General features: G+C 36.0%; 1 long non-coding RNA gene across 5 annotated transcripts in view; it reads left to right on the top strand.

Moving 5' to 3' along the window:
- The window catches only part of LOC129626937 (uncharacterized), a 141,424-nt gene extending 125,893 nt beyond the window's left edge, over window positions 1–15,531 (top strand). For 2 of the 5 annotated variants that reach the window (XR_008702307.1, XR_008702314.1), the window contains 2 exons: window positions 8,009–8,193; window positions 15,246–15,531. This is a non-coding gene — a long non-coding RNA (uncharacterized LOC129626937). The remainder of the gene's footprint in view (window positions 1–8,008; window positions 8,194–15,245) is intronic. The other 3 variants (XR_008702308.1, XR_008702315.1, XR_008702310.1) reach the window with 2 other exon arrangements.
- The last annotated feature ends 206 nt before the right edge of the window (window positions 15,532–15,737 follow it).

Below are 15,737 nucleotides of genomic sequence, written 5' to 3'. Positions count from 1 at the left end.
ATTGGGATGGGGAGGTAGTAGGAAACAATATATAGGTATATATGTTGGATATTGAAATATATAATACAAACAGCTGTTATAGATATTATGGATTAGAGTGTAATTCCATAATTTCATAATTAATTAGAGTGTAATTTCTGAGTGTAATTAATGCCTTAGAGAAATACAAAGAAAAACTAAAGGTGTTTAGTCATCAATTAATAACTAAATGTAAAAGTTAGTGGGTCTTTTTGAAAACATAAAAAAGACTCTTATCTCCAATGATCAGATGGCAAAAAATCTGGCCTGAGTACAGGCCAGGTACAAAACTATGAGTAGAATACTTTTAAGCAAATGAGGTAGAAAAATAAGCAAATATAATATATCCTAACCATACATTGCTTTGGGCTTCCCTGGTGGCCCAGTAGTAAAAAAAAAAAAAAAAAAAATTCCTGCATTTCAGGAGATGCAGGGTTCAATCTCTGGGCTGGAAAGTTCCTCTGGAGAAGGAAATGGCAACCTACTTCAGTATTCTTGCCTGGGAAATCTCATGGCCAGAGGAGCATGGTGGGCTACAGTCTGTGGGGTTGCAAAAGAGTAGGACATAACTTAGTGACTAAACCACCATAACTTGCATTTGGTTGAGAGAAGGATTTAGTAATAGAATTCAAAACCATAAATCATGAAACAAAAGAAAAATTCTTTTTTAGTAATAAGGATAGATAAGAATATATTAATTGGCCAGTTTTCTTTTTCCTGAGACCTTTTAAAGCTCTAGCGAAGACACAGCATATGGCATAATAGCGGCAGTTGCTGTTAGTACTTGTCCATTGTCATTTAACATAACCCATTAGATCTATAGGAGGAGACATAATTATATAATTTTGTATGTATGTATATGTATATGCTGAGTCAGTCATGTCTGACTCTGCAGCCCCATGGACTGTAGCTCCTCTGTCCATGCCAGGTTCCTCTGTCCATGGGGATTCCTCAGGCAAGAATACTGGAGTGGATTGCCATGCCCTCCTCTGGGGGATCTTGCCAACCCAGGAATTGAACCCAGGTCTCCTGCATTGCAAACTGATTCTCTACCATCTGAGCCAACAGGGAAACCCATATATATATATACATATACAGGGACCTTCATCCTTATGTTCTTTATATCTACCAGGTTGCTATTAATTTCTGCTACTACTCTGTGGAAGCAATGTGTATGCGTGTGTATGTGTCAGTGGTGGAGGGAGTTATGTATTTGTATTTTTATTTACTAACATATCTGGATGTGGCAGATGTGTAAATTTAGAGAAATCACTCTCTAATTATATATAAACAAGGAACCTTAATTGAGCAATAAATTTTCATTAAGACACATAAAATAGCAATAAAAAAAGAAACATTAGCCAAGTGATACATGTTATAAATTGTATTGCCAGAAGCATAAAGAAAAAAAATTAGACTTCCCTTTTATTTTCAAAGAAAATGATCATTAGAGTAGGGAAGTATTAAAAAAAATGATATAAAAAAGTAAAATACAGTTTTGGTAAGATTGTGGGAAAACAACTGTTTCAGAGCAGTACCTGAGCACTAGCTTTGTCCTTGCTCCTTCAGGCTATTGACATATGTTTATTAAATGCCTACCAATTCTATAGTATTTTATATTTATTCCCCTTACACTTGTTTATAACCCTTTGAAGTTTAATTCCTAGGATTTTAAAACTTGAGATAGAAAATTGAAATAAGATAAATAAGCAGCAGAACCAAGGAGCCAACCTAGGGTTCAGACCCCTAATTACCTAGTTCTTGACTCTACCAACCATCACTGAAAACTGATGAATCACCTTGAGGATAACATAGTGCTTCTTAATATATGATGGACTATTTTAACACATCAGATCAGATCAGATCAGTTGCTCAGTCGTGTCCGACTCTTTGCGACCCCATGAATCACAGCACGCCAGGCCTCCCTGTCCATCACCAACTCCCAGAGTTCACTGAGATTCACGTCCATCGAGTCAGTAATGCCATCCAGCCATCTCATCCCCTGTCGTCCCCTTCTCCTCCTGCCCCCAATCCCTCCCAGCATCAGAGTCTTTTCCAATGAGTCAACTCTTCACATGAGGTGGCCAAAGTACTGGAGTTTCAGCTTTAGCATCATTCCTTCCAAAGAAATCCCAGGGCTGATCTCCTTCAGAATGGACTGGTTGGATCCCCTTGCAGTTCAAGGGACTCTCAAGAGTCTTCTCCAACACCACAGTTCAAAAGCATCAATTCTTCGGCACTCAGCCTTCTTCACAGTCCAACTCTCACATCCATACGTGACCACTGGAAAAACCATAGCCTTGACTAGACGGACCTTTGTTGGCAAAGTAATGTCTCTGCTTTTGAATATGCTATCTAGGTTGGTCATAACTTTCCTTCCAAGGAGTAAGCGTCTTTTCATTTCATGGCTGCAGTCACCATCTGCAGTGATTTTGGAGCCCAGAAAAATAAAGTCTGACACTGTTTCCCCATCTATTTCCCATGAAGTGATGGGACTGGAGGCCATGATCTTCGTTTTCTGAATGTTGAGCTTTAAGCCAACTTTTTCACTCTCCACTTTCACTTTCCTCAAGAGGCTTTTTAGTTCCTCTTCACTTTCTGCCATAAGGGTGGTGTCATCTGCATATCTGAGGTTATTGATATTTCTCCCAACAATCTTGATTCCAGCTTGTGTTTCTTCCAGTCCAGCATTTCTCATGATGTACTCTGCATATAAGTTAAATAAGCAGGGTGACAATATACAGCCTTGACGAACTCCTTTTCCTATTTGGAACCAGTCTGTTGTTCCATGTCCAGTTCTAACTGTTGCTTCCTGACCTGCATACAAATTTCTCAAGAGGCAGATCAGGTGGTCTGGTATTCCCATCTCTTTTAGAATTTTCCACACACACAGAATATTAACACATACTCTACCACTTATCCATGATATTTATCTCTTTAGAAGCTCTAAAAGATTAGAAATACTCAAAGACATTTTTTTTTGTCATATGGAGTTAAGTATGTCAGACAAAGAGAAATATCATATGATATTGCTTATATGCAGAATCTAAAAAATTCTACAAATGGACTTATTTACAAAAATGGAAATGAACTCATAGACTTAGAGAATGAATTTATGGTTACTTGGTAAAGAGTTGACTCATTGGAAAAGACTCTGATGCTGGGAGGGACTGGGGGCAGGAGAAGAAGGGAACGACAGAGGATGAGATGGCTGGATGGCATCACTGACTCGATGGACGTGGGTCTGAGTGAACTCTGGGAGTTGGTGATGGACAGGGAGGCCTGGCGTGCTGCGATTCATGGTGTGGCAAAGAGTCGGACACGTCTGAGCAACTGAACTGAACTGAACTGCAGAAGAATGGTGGGGAAGGATAATTAGAGATTTTGGAATTGACATGTACATGCTGCTGTGTTTAAAATTGATAACCAACAAGGACCTACTGTATAGCAAAGGGAACTCTGCTCAATATTCTGTAACAACTTAATTGGGAAAACAATTTGAAAAAGAATTGATACATGAAATATATAGCTGAATCACTTATACATCTGAAACTAACACAACATTGTTAATCAATTGTACTTCATTATAAAATAAAAAATGTTTTTTTAAAAGGCATAATTTTGTTAAAAGTAAACAAGGTGATTCTAAATGTCAGAACCATGAGCAAGTGAATTGTAGGCTAATGTCAAGAAAATTTTGATAAAAATTTCAAACTGATGATTTATAAACATTTAGAAAGACAATTAATCACCCATGAAAGCCAATGAGAATATTCAAAAATCCTCATTTAATTAAAGTTATTTTTTGATAGGCAAGTAGAGGAAAAGGGTTTATTCCTCCATTCTGTCATTCAGACTTTAATTCAGCAATTAGTTTTTGAGTTCAAGGCATTCTACAAAGGACAGGGGATAGGCTGGTGAATAAAGGACAAAAGGACCAACTCTCTTGATGAGAAATGAAAGTATAAAAACATAATTGCTTAATATAAGTTTACATCTATATCTATAAATATATATATATATATATATATATATACACACACACACACACACATACAGAGAAGGCAATGGCACCCCACTCTAGTACTCTTGCCTGGAAAATCCCATGGACAGAGGAGCCTGGTGGGCTGCAGTCCATGGGGTAGCTAAGAGTCCGACACGACTGAGCGACTTCACTTTCACTTTTCACTTTCATGCATTGGAGAAGGAAATGGCAACCCACTCCAGTGTTCTTGCCTGGAAAATCCCAGAGGCAGGGGAGCCTCTTGAGCTGCCGTCATTGGGGTCACACAGAGTCGGACACGACTGAAGTGACTTAGCAGCAGCAGCAGCATATACACATATGCCTGTATCTATCATCTATCTGTATATAAATTATTGATTGTCTCTCTATTTGTACATATATATGTTATATGAAACCTGGCAGGCTACAGTCCGTGGGGTCACAAACAGTCAGACACGATTGAGCAACTAACACACACACACACACACACACACATAATATGCCATGTCAAGTAATGGCAAATACTATGAAAAAAATAATAAAACAGTGTAGGGAGATGAAAAAATGATGTTAATAGAAGGGGCATGTTATTTGAAACAGGATAATTAAGGAAGGCATCTACTAGGATATTGGAGAAGGAAATGGCAACCCACTCCAACATTCTTGCCTGGGAAGTCCCAGGGACAGAGAAGCCTGGTAGGCCACAGTCCAGGCGGTTGCAAAGAGTTGGACACAACTGAGTGACTGAACACACTACTAAGATATATTTGAGTAGAGCTTGTACACTGAGAAGAAAGCCATGTTCCTATGTAAGGGAAGGACATTTCATGCAAGAAAATCAGCAATTACAAAATTTCTTCTAAAAGGTAATGTTTTACAAGACTGGTTAGAGGTAATTAGAGGTCAGATCATGTGGGAACTTATAGTAATGACATTGATACATTACGATCAGAGCTGTAACTTAACCATAATTGAAAGATTGTTTTGGATCTGGAGCAGCAGTCAGAAGGAGGACAGAGAAGCACAGACCAGATATGAAATGCTAAAGATATTTTAGCATTTTAAAAGAGTAAAATAATTTTAGCATAGTTATTAATATTTTTTCTTACTTTGATAAATTGATGGATAATTTTGAACTTCCTGATAATATGGTTAGCTACATTTAATGACTTCTCAGTGAGAATCCCAAGAGAATGTTGATTAGAGACTCAATATCAACTTGGACTGAACTGAGGCACAGGACCTGGTTCTTCATCTTATCCTGTTGAGCATTTTTATCTATAATTTAGCTGAGTACATGGAAAACATGCCAATGGAATTCACATATCACCGGAAGCTGGTGGAAAGCCAATGAAGTACGTAGACAGGCTATAAAATTACCACAAGAGACTGGGATACAGTCATATTTTCCAGAGAAACTACTTTGCTTCAGAGAGACAAATATAGGATAAAAATTCCAGACAAAGCCAAGATCATCAACCCTACAAACCTCTAAGTCCCATGGAAAGTTTAAGCAACATAATAGAGATAAGTCTATAGCCACAATAGCAGAGAAAAACTAGAAAGAATGCTATCAATATATCAAAAAATTTCAGAAATTTCTGTCAGCAAAGAAGAACACTTCAGTTTCAGATTCTACAGAGAAACCACAGGTCAAATCAATAACAAAAAATACATTGTTGATGCAGTAGGACTATTTCAAGGGATATATAAACCAAACAACAGAATAGTATTGAACTCTATGACATTCACTGGAGTTATTAACTGGGAAGTTGTAGTATAAGTTGTTGGCTAGTCACTGTTAGCACTGAAGAACGAGTGAGAGGCTTTTGGGAAGTTATAAAGTCTATATAATCCTGCGCCATCCATATACTCATCAGAATTATATACATACAACCAACACTAGTGAACAAGAATTAGACATTAAAAACAAAGAAAAACAATCAGAAAAAAAGAGCTAATTCCATGAGGGAAAGTCAACAAGCTATAAACATTAACATTAAATAAATCTAATAGTATACCATTTAGAAGTTTTTAGAAAAAACTTTATGTAAATAATTGTTGTTGTTTGTTGTTTAGTCATGCGTGCTCAATTGCTTAGTCATAAGGCTCCTCTGTCCATGGAATTTCCAAGGCAAGAATACTGGAGTGGGTTACCATTTCCTTCTCCTCCTCTTCCCTACCCAGGAATTAATTGAACCCAATCTCCTGCCTCTCCTGTGTTTCCCGCATTGGCAAGCAGATTCTTTACCACTGCACTACCCATTCTAATCTTGGCTTTCCTCATCTAGAGGAGGAAATGGCAACCCACTCCAGTATTCTTGCTTGGGAAATTCCATGGACAGAGGATCCTGGCAGGCTAGTCCATGGGGTCACAAAGATTCAGACATGACTGAGCATGTCCAAATGTTGTTTAGTTGCTAAGCAGTGTCCAACTCTTTCGTGACCCTATCAACTGTAGCCTGCCATGCTCCTCTGTTCATGGGGTTTCCCAGGCAGGAATAATGGAGTGGGTTGCCATTTCCTTCTCCAGAGGATCTTCTTGACCCAGGGATCAAACCAGTGTCTCCTACATTGGCAGGCAGATTATGACTGAGCCACCTGGGAAGCACTAACAAATATCCAATGACACTGACGGGCATCTAGTCAGAAAAGGAATTCATACGGTATTGGAACATCATGCTGCCTTCAAATATCCTCAAAACAAACTTTTGAGTAATTGAAATATACCTCAGTATTTTTATAGTCAGAAAAAATTCATTAAACTATAAAGCAATGCATGTTCTTATATCTAGGAAACAATCTTTGAGCATTTATCGAGGAAACTATTATATCTAGGCCACAAATAAATCCCTAAAAATAAAGAATGAAAGAATTTAGAAAACTATAGCATAAAACGTAATTTATAGAGAAGTTTGTATTCAATCTCTAATTGGGGCAAATTAATTTTTAAAATTAAATTGAGGTAAAGAAAGTAGACTATATATAATGATAATTCACCTGACAAAACCAAGTTATAGGAATAGGGATAAAAGGTGGGAAGAAATATAAATATCCTAAATCTCTCACTTTTCATAACTGAGAGGCAAAAGGTACACTCAATAATATAAATATGTTGGAAATTATTCTAAGTATTTTCCCATAATTTATTATCAGTTAAATATCATCATCTGTAAATTAATATTTTACATGAATATAGTGATTGTTTTCAGTATAGCAAAATGTCTTCACATAAAGACATCTGGAATATGAGAGCTTATAAAAGGATGTATCCATTAAAATTACATCCGCATAAGAAGATATCTCAACAACAATTGAGAAACTACCTATAGGAATGTGTTTTAGTTACCCATGAAGGTTTATTTCTCATTCAAATGTCTGGAGATTTGTCATTCAAGTTGGGGTTATTGTTCCTTCAAGTTAATAACTAGTTGCCTTCCCTATTTCCAGTGAAATCTTCCTAGAATAATGTCCTTATACTTACACTCAGGATGTTTACATAAGCTCCATGTATTTATAACCAAATTTCAAGCACATTTTAAAGAAATCAATGAAAGGAGGAAGTTAGAGGAAGGCAGAGAGGGACACATCTCTTTTTAAAGATACTTCTGAATTTAGCACAGACTGCATCCTTCTGTATTCAATTTACTAGCACTTGGTCCATTATCTGTACTCAGCTGCACTGGAGGGAAGAATGTAGTCTTTCTTCTGGACCACCACAATAAAATGATATGAAAAATGTTATGACAAAAATAAACTTTTAGCCCCCAAAATTGAGTGGACATGAAACTTTTACTAATGTGTTCAGCATCTGACACATAGTAGAATGATGACAGTAATTTTTGTGATCCTAGAGAGAGAAACTGATATCCATGTTTATGAACTTTTGAAAGGGAGGTGGCAGAATAAACCATGGAGAAGATAAACATTTGCACATTTGTCTGAAAATAGAATTGGATATTCTCTATGTTCTGTGTTTTCAAGCAGAGTTAGCAGTGTGAAGTGCTAGTGCTAAGCCGCTTCAGCGACCGTATGGACTGCAGCCTGCCGGGCTCTTCTGTCCATGGGATTATCCAGGCAAGAATACTCGAGTGTGTCGCCATGCTCTTCTCCAGGGGATCTTCCCAACCCAGGGATCAAACCCACGTTTCTTTCATCTTCTGCATTGGCAGGTGGGTCCTTTACCACTAGCACCACCTGGGAAGCAGTGTGGTGTAGCGAATTGACTAATCTTTACAATGCATTTCAGATTTGTCCCATATTGATAAAATAGAAAAATGTTTTATTAGTAAAACTTTAAATAGCAACATTATAGATTGAACACAGAAGAGTTATAAAAATCTCAGTTATTTTTGTTGTTATCCTTTGCTTTTGTAAGAGACAAAAATATAGCGATTTCTTTCTTGTGCTGGTTAAACTCTTCCATTTTAATAAACAAACATTTTTAAGATAAATGTACGTCTATGAAGTGAACATGGGAATATCACAGGAAGATAAAAAAGGAATAACCAAAATTAAAGAGGGAAACACATGAAGTAATTTGCCATAAGTTCAAATCTCATGAGTAATGGATTTTAAATCTTAGTATCTCACAAATCAATTAACAATAAAATTTTTTAGGCTCATATTTATTTTCTTAGAATTCTTTTACAGGTCATCTCTACTGATAAGAATGTTCCAAATTCATTTATTAACATACTACCTTTATCTATTCAGACTTTTTTTTTATTCTGATTTAGACAGCTCACATAATTTTTATTATAAATCACAGAGGTAACAGTACTAATGATTAGACGCATGTTACTTTTTACTCTTTTTTTCCATGGTGTAAACTCTTCATCAAGATTTTGATTCCTTTAAGTAAAAGTAGAACTTATCTCCTTAACTCCAAACCAGACAGAAAATTTCAATAACTGGAGAGGTCCAAGGAGAAACTCTTAATACTCAATATGTCAACTGAAATTTAGAGGCTATGGACCTATTCTTTACTAATGAACTAAGATATTTAGAAGAAAAAAAAAAAACAGATTCTAATAGAAAAACATGCTTGATCTTGAATACTTTTTGAAATCCTCATCCCAATATTCTGCTTTAAAGCTATTGTCCAGATGTTATACATGTAGTGCTTTGCATGAGCAAGTATTTGCATGGCCTTAGAATGGCAGAAAGAGAATTTGGTTGGCATTGTTGAGGCTGTAATTTATCCCTGATACAGTGCTGCTGCTGCTAAGTCACTTCAGTCGTGTCCAACTCTGTGTGACCCCGTAGACAGCACCCCGCCAGGCTCTGCCGTCCCTGGGATTCTCCAGGCAAGAACGAATGGCATTGAAACATGTATAATATCATATAAGAAATGAATCGCCAGTCCAGGTTTGATGCAAGATACAGGATGGTTGGGGCTGGTCCACTGGGATGACCCAGAGGGATGGTATGGGGAGGGATGTGGGAGGGGGGGTTCAGGATTGGGAACACGTGTACACCCATGGCAGATTCATGTTGATGTATGGCAAAACCAATACAATATTGTAAAATAATTAGCCTCTAATTAAAATAAATAAATTTAAATTAAAAAAAAACAACAACACTGGAGTGGGTTGCCATTGCCTTCTCCATGACACAGTGTGGTATATACCTAATCTCTGAAGTTGCATCTCTACTTAAACTTCAAGTTCATTTAAATATTCTATTTTGTTGTAACGCTTTGCAGATTGTGGGCTTCCCTGGTGGCTCAACTGGTAAAGAATCCACCTGCAATGTGGGAGACCTGAATTTTATCCCTCGGTTGGGAAGATCCCCTGGAGAAGGGAAAGGCTACCCATTCCAGTATTCTGGCCTACAGAATTCCATGGACTGTATAGTCCATGGGGTCTCAAAGAGTCAGATATGATTGAGCAACTTTCACTTTCTTCACTTTTGCAGATTGTCCCTTTTAATTTTATATTGCTTTCATGATTAAACTGTATTGTTTTCCCCTTTAATTTCATGTTGCACTACGTTGTAAAAATGATACATGATAATGTGTGGGCATTAAGTAAATTAACTTTGGTGTGAACAATTCCATGTATCATTTAAAGTAATCATGTAACTCTTAGATTTTTGAGGAAATGAGACTAATTCATTGAGTTAGTGACTGTCTGTTTTTTTCCTTTGTCTGTGGCCATACCATCCAGACACTGGATCTCATCTGATTTCAGAAGCTAAGCAGGGTTAGGCCTAGTTAGTACTTGGATTCATTGAGTTACTCACTGTCGATTATTTCCTTTAAATACTATTTTGAATAGTATGGTAAAGAATCTGCCTGCAATGCAAGAGACCTGGGTTCAATACCTGGGTTAGGAAGATCCCCTGGAGAAGGGAAAGGCTACCCACTCCAGTATTCTGACCTGGAAAATTCCATGTACTGTACAGTCCATGGGGTGACAAAGAGTCAGACACAACTGAGCAACTTTCACTCCCTCAGTCATCTTTATCTTAGATTTTTGAGGAAGTGAGACTAATTCATTCAGTTAATGACTGTCAATTATTTCCTTTAAATACTATTTTAAATAATATTTATCTTTATCTTTTAACATCAAAATTTTTATTAAATATTAACATGAAACTAGCAGAGACTGCTAATTATTTTCAATACCTATTCACTCTTAAAGAAAGTTAAATATTTAACCCATCATATAGTCACCTCTACTAAAGACCACATTGTCATCCTCGTTTGCATTTTGGAGGAGTTTTGAGATTACAGTCAACTAGTGGGACGCAAATGGGATCTGTATGTGGCAGCTATGGAGAATCTTCCTAAAGAGATACCAAATAGCACCTCAATACTGTTATTTTTTATGCTTTCTTCCATCTTATTACCTTAAGCACAGATGTTACTCTGGAACATGAGAATAAGTTCCAGACGCTGGACAAGGCTCAATAATAAACTGAATTTCTGGAGATAATTTTTGCCATTATGCCAGTGTAAATTTTGAGGATTTTTCAACTACTTGTGAACAATCTGTATCTGGGCTTCCGTGTTAGCTCAGATTGTAAAGAATCTGCCTGTAATATGGGAGAACCAGATTCCATCCCTGGATCAGGAAGATCCCGTGGAGAAGGGAAAGGCTACCCATTCCAATATTCTTAACTAGAGACTTCCATGGATGTAGGAGCTTGGTGGGTACAGTCCATGGAGTTGCAAAGAGTTGGACCCAACTAAATGACTAACACTTTCACTTTCAGGTCTATATCTAAATTACATATATTGTATTCTTTTAGATAAAGTTTATTTCTAGACTTGAACTATTCTTTCTTAATGTAGATGTACTAGCTTAGTATAAGCAAGAGTGAAGCCTTATTTTATATACAGTCAATTTATTATTAGCCAAGTCAATAAGAAAATTGCTATTATTCAGGAATGATGGGATTAACTTTACTAGGAAACAAAGTGTCAATATTCAAGTATGAGGAATCTATTTTCATTTCAGAAATTGGTACTGCAATCCTTTGTCTCCTCTCTCCAAAGTACTTTCCACAGTGGTCTTATTCAACATGATGTACTAATGTAATAATATCGATATGCTAATGAGACTCAGAGTTATGGATTCAGTACCTTCCTCTCCTGAACTTCAAACATGTATATCTATACTTTTCTACTTCATATATCCACTTAGGTATCCAATAATTACTGCAAATGCTGCATAGAAAAAAGAATATTTGATTTTTATACCTAAAGTCAATCTTCTGCTTAAGAATTTTGTTTTTCTTCTTTTCCTCATCCTTTTATTTCCAAAGTATTAGCAAATTTCAATGACTTTATTTAAAGTACACATCAAAATTTCTCTCTCTCCACTACTGCCCTTTATATAAACCTAACCATTAGATGCCCCAGATTAACAGAGTAGTATCTTATCCTGACTCCCTTAAAAATTCACAGCTTTTCAATTTATTCTCCATATATCATTTTCTTCATTTCCTATACATCAACCAGAATGATCTTTCTATAGATACTCAGATCCTGAAGATACTCTGTTTAAACCCTCCATGGATTCCCATTACTGTAAGAATAAAATCCAAACTTCATATACTATTCTAAAAAGTTTGACATTAACTGAGGCCCTATTGGTTGATTTCATTTCCTGAAATCTGACATCCTCACTGAAGTCCAATCACACTGGCCTATTTTCTGGTTCTGCAGCTACCAAATTTTTTTCCTTGAGGGCTTTATAAGACCTGTTTCCTCTTTCTGGTCTATTTGTATCCCAGCTTTTGTCACTCTATTTCTCGTCATTTAAGTGTGATACTGAATCTCACTAGGTAACACTTTTCTTGGAAATTTACCTGAACGTACCTATCCATTTTAAAAAAATATTTATTAACCTATTTTCTTTTTATCATGTAATTTATCACTACTGATCAATCTCATATTTTTGCTTGTTTGTCTCTCTCCTTTTTTAAGAGTGTAAGATTTATGAACTAGTGATCTTGTCTTCTTCTTTATCTGAATTCTCCTGAACAGTACTTGACATGCAGTGAGTCAATGAATATTTAAAGTAAATTAAGGAGTATATTACTTGGAAACTTATTGTTCTGAAGTCTAGAGTGTTGACTGAGGGCATTGCCTTTATTCCACATTGCTAATTTTTGCCTTTAGATTAGTTATAAGTAATGAAATAGAATTTTTAGATTTCATGTTGCTCTTGATTGTTGCAAATAAATACAGAAAATATTCTTATCTGCAGACATTGTCATTGGTTGATGAACTAGCCAATGACAGGTGTTCAGTTCAGTTCAGTCACTCAGTCATGTCTGACTCTTTGCATCCCCATGGACCGCCACATGCCAGGCCTTTCTGTCCATCACCAACTCCCAGAGTTTACTCAAACTCATGTCCATTAAGTCAGAGATGCCATCCAACCATCTCATCCTCTGTCGCGGCCTTCTCCTTCTGCCCCTAATCCCTCCCAGCGTCAGAGTCTTTCCCAATGAGTCAACTCTTCGCATGAGGTGGCCAAAGTACTGTAGTTTCAGCTCAGCACCAGTTTTTCCAATGAATATTCAGGACTGATTTCCTTTAGGATGGACTGGTTGAATCTCCTAGCTGTCCAAGGGACTCTCAAGACAGGCATACACCCTCTTAATTGTTTAAAAGGCAGAACTTCTTTTGCTTTGAGCTGCTGGGGGTGAGGATTCAAATAAAAATAGCAGGTTTTGGTGGCTGTGCTGCCACTTACTAAGCCTGTCTTTTGCCCACTCATTTCTGATGTACTCCAGACCCAATGATTAGCTTTGTTCTTAACTTCATAAAATAACTGGCATCTATGAGTACACAGCTCCTTTTGTAGATATGAATGTGTTCTAGGACTCAAAGCCTGGTCTTCAGTTCTCCATTATACTTTTTTGAGGTTAATTTATTCCAGGATACCTACCATCAATCAGAATTTTAAGCTATCTTTAATGATGTTCCTCTAGTTGGTTAAAATTGATATCAGCATACTAAAATCATAATAACAATTTGTTAATTTTTATTGAATGTAGAGTAAGAAACAATGTACTCAAACATTATTTTCCCTACACTCTATTCTTTGAAGTGATTATTATTTTTATTTTGTAAATGAGGAAACTGAGACTCTAAGATTTAGGAAACTCAAACTCAAATGCACAAATGCACATTATTTGATTTCAAATATCTCACATATATCCACCATGTTATGAAGGAACAATATTTTTATTAGGAAAATAATTTACTGAGATTTCTTTGGGTTCCATGAGATCAAAAAATAATACCACTCCTCTTCAATTTAGGCCATCAAAATAAACATGTTCCTCATAGGTTATCCTTGTGAAAAAGTGAAAGTGAAAGTCACTCAATCATGTCTGACTCATAGACTTTATCTATTTCAGTTGAAAATAAAGATACATTTCAGTCAAATTTTATATAGTCACTATTTGGCCTGTTTTGGAGCTGACCCACTGTACTTTTAAGTGCTGAACAGCAGTATGTAATTGGTAAAGCTTATCTGGTACTTAGAACGTAGCAAAATACAAGAAGTTTCAGAAAGCAGGAGTAGCCTCTTCTTTTATAATATAGTTTCTTGAAAAAGAAGCAAGTCAATTTAGCTTACTGAGAGTTTTCTATCTTTAGATCTCAAACTTCATTTTTTCCCAGCAATAGAGCTTATAAAGAAATAGATTAAATTAATGTTACAGTGTTTCACTTAAATGGATGATTATTAACAAAATCATTCAAATTAGTCATCACCAGTTTGAAAGCCAATAAAAGTAGAGCTACATAGGCCAAGTTCCTATTTTCCACTTGTTTTATCCTCTGTAACACTTGGATGGTTCTAATGTGTGTGCACACACAAGTACCACACACACAATTAAAGGGTAAACCTAAAAACTGAGAAAGAGAATTGTTTCATTTAAAAATAAGTATTTAAGCATCTTAAAAATGTGAAGAAATATGAAACTGTGGGAAACAAAATATAGGCATGAAGGCTAACTTTGTAATTATATATATTATGTTTTTATAAGATAAGACTCTTGAGAGTACCTTGGGGGACTATAAGGAGATCAAGCCAGTCAATCCTAAAGGAGATCAACCATAAATATTCATTTTAAGGACTGAGGCTGAAGCTCCAATACTTTGGCCACCTGATGCAAAGGAGGTGGCAGAGGGATAAGATGATTAGATAGCATCACTGACTCAATGGACATGAATTTAAGCAAACTCCAGGAGATAATGGAGGACAGAGGAGCCTGGAGTGCTGCAGTCCATGGGGTTGCAAAGAGTTGGACATGACTTAGCAACTGAACATCAACAATAACAACCATTGTTTGGTTACTGGTCCTTATTGGCAAGACTGGTCATTTGAAATATGCTGGTCATTTGAAACTAGGTCATTCAAGTTCTATTCAGGAAATTTATATAACTGACTAATTCAAAATGTTGTCTAATTTGCACAAAATATTATAAATGGTTGTTTTCTTTTAATTCACTGTATTTTAGTTATTTAGAACAAGAGACTTGAATTTAATTATTATTTTAGAAATAAAATTTTTGGTTTGATAGTAAAAGTGGAATCATAACCTTATTCTCTAGGCTGTGAGTACCACTTACAGTGTGGTTTGCAGCAGTGGTTTAATTCCATTTAAAGAGCACAGAAAGGACATCCAGAACACTGAGAAATGACTTCTAATTATCTGCTGTCTCAAATACATCATGGTGTGGTTCCATTCACAGGCTATTGAACCATAATTCAGCTTTGAAGTTAAGTCTGTGCTTCATTTATGGCGCAAAATCTTGGAGAAGCTGGTTATGACTATGAAATGCAGAGGGAAGTCTGGCTCAGCATCAAGTATTTATTGTATCCCCTTCTTTAAATAAAGAATCCTCTTTGTTAGGAAGAAAAACTATTGGACATTAAGAACTATTTATGTTTGTACTTCTTCTAGATAATTGTATAGATTTCCTTACAGAGTTAACTATAACTTTCATCTAACCAGTACCAAATAAAATTCAATAAATTTCCCATATATTATACACTCAAGTGCTACAAGGTTGACATTTTATTAAAAAGTTATTCATTCTTTCAAAATGGTATAGAAAAATGCATACTCTGGTGAAATATTCTACTTTAGGACAGACTGTCTGCATAGCACTATAAAACTATTAAGTTAAGAAATATTCTTTTGTTTAATTAAAGAATAATAATTTAATATTGACCCTGGGATT

Source organism: Bubalus kerabau, chromosome 14, assembly GCF_029407905.1.
Source record: "Bubalus kerabau isolate K-KA32 ecotype Philippines breed swamp buffalo chromosome 14, PCC_UOA_SB_1v2, whole genome shotgun sequence".
Taxonomy (NCBI): Eukaryota; Metazoa; Chordata; class Mammalia; order Artiodactyla; family Bovidae; genus Bubalus; species Bubalus kerabau.
The sequence above is the reverse complement of the archived record's forward strand: the minus strand, read 5'-3'. Positions and strand labels throughout refer to the sequence as shown.